The sequence below is a fragment of the Neovison vison genome, chromosome 5, assembly GCF_020171115.1.
Source record: "Neovison vison isolate M4711 chromosome 5, ASM_NN_V1, whole genome shotgun sequence".
Classification (NCBI taxonomy): domain Eukaryota; kingdom Metazoa; phylum Chordata; class Mammalia; order Carnivora; family Mustelidae; genus Neogale; species Neogale vison.
In genome coordinates this window covers 34162801-34167547 of record NC_058095.1, presented here as the reverse complement: position 1 = coordinate 34167547, position 4747 = coordinate 34162801, and positions in this window count along the sequence as shown.

Here is a 4747-nt window from a genome sequence, read left to right as displayed (position 1 = left end):
TGACTCTGGACTCGAACCAAACTCAGGGTTACAAGAGGGAGGGGGATGTGGGATGGGGTAACCAGGTGATGGGCATTCAGGAGGGCACGTGTGGTGATGAGCACTGGGTGTTATACACAACTGATGAATCACTGAAAACTACACCAAAAAATGATATACTATATATTGCCCAATATAACATAATAAAAAAAATAAAATATCTAAAAAAAAAAAAAGTGGATCTCTTAGCAGTTCTGGTATTTTTACTACCAGAGGTGATTAACTCACTCTTGGGGGGAAATATCTTATTTCTTCATTTACCCTTCCTTAAAGTTTTCTTTCAAATAAAAAATTTTGGGGGCGCCTGGGTGGCTCAGTAGGTTAAAGCCTCTGCCTTCGGCTCAGGTCATGATCCCAGGGTCCTGGGATCGAGCCCCACGTCGGGCTCTCTGCTCGTCAGGGAGCCTGCTTCCTCCTCTCTCTGCCTGCCTCTCTGCCTCCTTGTGATCTCTGTCAAATAAATAAAATCTTTAAAAAAAATAATAATGCAACCTTGGGCAAGTTTCTTAATCCCTCATGTCTAACGTGACTTAGTGTAATGAAAAAGAAGTGGGATAACACACCTGGAACCTCCTTTCTTTTTTCCTTCCCATCAAACCTTTGATATTTTCATGCAACTCCAGGCAGGTATGAACAGCGTTTGATTTTTCCATTACCACACAATTCATACTATGCTAAAGTCTCACAGAGGGACAGTAAGATCTAAAAGACAAAGAGCAAATGTTAAAACAGGCAAATGAGCCTTTTTCAAGGATGTTTCTTTGGAATTCTCATCACTGTGCATCATTGTTAACTGCTCCAGGGCTGAATTAAGGGCAGAAAACTTCAGACACAGATATTAAATGACCTAGTTATCATGGGTATGTTGTAATATTCCCTTATATAATGCCTATCTCAAGAAGCTTGAAGTCAGGTCACAAAACTGTACATACACTATTGTAACTATATAAATAAAACTAAAAAATCATGTATAGAAAAAAGACCAGAAAGAAAAGTTGCTAACTGTTGTTTTGGTAAAATTTGTTGTAAAATTATGAGTGATGCTTTCTCTCTCTCTCTTTTTTTTTTTTTTGGTAATGTGGCATTTCCTTATTAATGGAAAAATAATATATTTTTTTAATATTTTATTTATTTATTTGACAGAGAGAGAGAGATCACAAGTAGACAGAGGCAGGCAGAGAGAGAGGTGGAAGCAGGCTCCCTGCCGAGCAGAGAGTCCGATATGGGGTTCGATCCCAGGACCCTGGGATCATGACCTGAGCCGAAGGCAGAGGCTTTAACCCACTGAGCCACCCAGGCGCCCCGGAAAAATAATATTTTTTTAAAAGATTTTATATATTTGATAGACAAAGATTATAAGTAGAGAGGCAGGCAGAGAGAGAGAGAGGGAAGCAGGCTCCCCGCTGAGCAGAGAGCCCGATGCGGGACTCGATCCCAGGACCCTGAGATCATGACCTGAGCGGAAGGCAGCGGCTTAACCCACTGGGCCACCCAGGTGCCCCTGGAAAAATAATATTTTATGAGAATGATGAAAACTAAAAATAAAAGTTTGGAATATTCTACATGTAATACAATTAGTTTATCCTTATGATAGCCATATAAGGTGGTATCTTACATCTTACAAAATAGCACAAGCCTTCAGCAAAATCTGTAGTAGATAAAATTGTGTGTGTGTGTTTAAAGATTCTATTTATCTGACAGAGAAAGAGCAAGAGAGCACAAGCAGGGGGAGGGGCAGAGGGAGAAGCAGGTTCCCCACAGAGCAGAAAGCCTGATGTGGAACTCGATCCCAGGACCCTGGGATCATGACCTGAACTGAACGCAGACTCACAACCAACTGAGCCACCCAGGTGCCCCCAAGAAAATGTGTGTTCTGGGTCATCCGTCCTCCTAGTTCTTAATCTTAATCTTCTTAATCTTCTCCTTATTTATAGTTTGTTTTTTTTCCCCAGATACCTGGTGTCCACGGCTCTTCTCCAACATGTCAAAGGACAATAAAGATTTACTTCTTTAGGGGATTTGCATTTTTATAGTGATCAGTAGTATATACTCTGGAATTAGGAGCATTAGCAAGCAGGTGTTCGAAACATCTGTGAGCCTTGGGACCTGATGGCATCCGGAAATCAGACTTCTGCAAACTTCTGTAGATCAGAGGAGCCTTGATCACAGCTGTTTCCCGGTACTGACAGATACATGAAAGCTGTTGCCAATTTGTTAACCAGAGGCAATGATACGAATGGAAGATGCAACTATTCTTTCTAAGGGACTCATAAAGGTCTGATTAGCCTAATCTAAGGCATTGCCCAGGCAATTAAGGAGAACATTTTTGGAAAAGCAGACTTCAGAAGCCAAGAAGAGTAGAAGTTTCTACCCTCTACTTACTGCATCTAATCAGATCAGCTCTCATTCTGTACTCAAGCCCCACTTCTGTCAGGCACTGCTTGTTCATTCAGATGTAGTCAGGATCAACCACCCCTTCGCTGGGCATAGACAAGTCCTACTTTGGTAGCAGATGGCCTCTAAGATGTATCTGCATATAACATAGTTTTATAAAAATATCTGTGTACAGTCTAGTAATGTGCTGTCCAGTAAGGCAGTCACTAGCCTCATGTGGCTATTTAAATTTATTAAAATTAATTAAATAAAAAATCCAGTGTCTCAGATGCACTAGAGCCACATTTCAAGTGCTCAGACACCACGTGAGGCTAGTGGCTACTGTGCGGGACAGTGCAGATACAGAACATTTCTATCACCCCAATTTCTACTGGACAGTCTAGAAGGTAACACTTTCAAGTTGCATTTTTGTAGAGGCATAGGTCAGCCTGCACTTAAATGTGTAAAGCACATCCTGCCCACAGGCATATATTTAATCACTAAATGGTCTTACTGACTTTAGCACTTCTTTCTACTTTCCTTATTCTCTAGATCTTTGCACATACATCACACTCAACACAAACTCTATTTTAGCCTGCCTTCCTCCCTCCTTTTCACTGATGAGGATAATGATTCTTAGGGTAGACTTAGTTCCTATAATGCGTGAAAATGCCCAACTCCTTGTTACTAACCAGAGCTGTCTTGTGTAACAAACAAGCTTGAATCCGAAGAGGAATGTATCTATTTGTGTTGCTGAGTCATTGAATTGACTGAAGGAAGGTCTGTGGCGGGGCGGCGGGGGGGGGGGGGGAACGACGACAACGACGAAGCTGCATACGATCGTTTCTATTAGAGATTTTGCTATTTCGGTGTTCACATGTCAAAATAAGTCACTAGACAAATTGATGGTGGAGCAATTTAGTGCCGGAAAAAATGCCTTTCCCAGCAAGATTTGAACTCCTAGTATTTTTTCTTGAATCGGATTCTGTTTTGTTCCCTTGCCGAAAGATTAATTTTGCCGAATTTTAAAGCTTTAACTCTCCTCTTTAATGAAAGCAAAAATAAATCTCTCCAGTCCAGGCCTTTTTAGCTCCCATACGATTATCACTAAAATGCCTTCATGTTATATTTTTGTCTGGAAAACAGAACTTTTAGACATTCCTGCACCCACGGGATGACTCTGAATCCCGTCAGAGATCAGGAACAGCATGAAAAAGCCTCGAAGATTTTGGGTGAAGATACTGGGGAGATGTAAAGCCTTTCCACCCCCTCCCACCGCGTCCCACCCCCTCCCCCCAAACCTAGGACTACTGTTTAGACTGTTGAGCAGTTCGATGCCAACGATTTACAACGGTGAGGAGCGAGGAGCGGGGGCTGGTGAGTAAAGGGGTTGGGCGTGGTCAGGACTCCTAGGTGTCTGACTCACTGCAGAGCCTTGAGGAAGTCCTTTCTACCTCCCCTCACCTGCCAGGGCAGGTCGTGCTCAAAAAGTCCGTTCGCATCTACTCATGTTACAGATGGGCAAACCTAAATTTGGAAAAGCCCCTCACAGTGACACAGCAAATAAGCCCTCCACGAATCCATGGGTTCAGCCTGGTCTTCGGACACGCGGCAGCTCTACCTGGGAGGCACGGTTTGTGGATCCGGTGTTTTGGAAGTCCGAGGGCACCTGCGGGGTAGGGTCGGGGGTCGGCGGTCTCGCGGCCGGCAGAAGATGGCCGTATCTGTCGCTACTTTGGAGTCTCGGACGAACTAGCCTTCCAGAGTTTCTAGAAACTGCCTGTACCCTGCCCAAGTAAATTCACCCAACAGTTGCCATGAGGTTTATTTTCCCTTTACTCTTTGGTCCCAACTCCTGGGCTCTCCCGTGCTGGATAGAAGGTGGGGGTGGGGTGAGAGGCGGTGATTAGTCACTTACTGCAGTCTTCACACCTTTTATATTTGTATTGTCGCCTTGCCTTTAACCCTCTCGCGTCCAGGAAGTACCCCAGTACGCCACCCCTGCGTCTCAGCCCCAACGCTGAAGTGGCGACGAGAGGGGTCGTATATTGTGAAACACGTGAGGAGACTCCAGGGGCGCCGGCCGGAGGGGCGCCCAGAAGAGTAGGGGGCGCGCCCCGCGGCTTCGCTCGGCGGTCAACGGAGCAGTGCGCACGCGCTACGCCCGCCGCTCCGCGCGTTCCCCGCCGGCTCCCCCCACCTCCCCGCAGCGCTCCTCCTGCGCGGAAGCCCCTCCCCCGCCCCCGAGGGGCCCGCCCCCCGCTCGGGAGAGGGCGGCGGGGCGCAGGGAGCGTGCGCGCGGCCCGCCCCGGGCGCGGGCGGGGGGAGAAGGAGG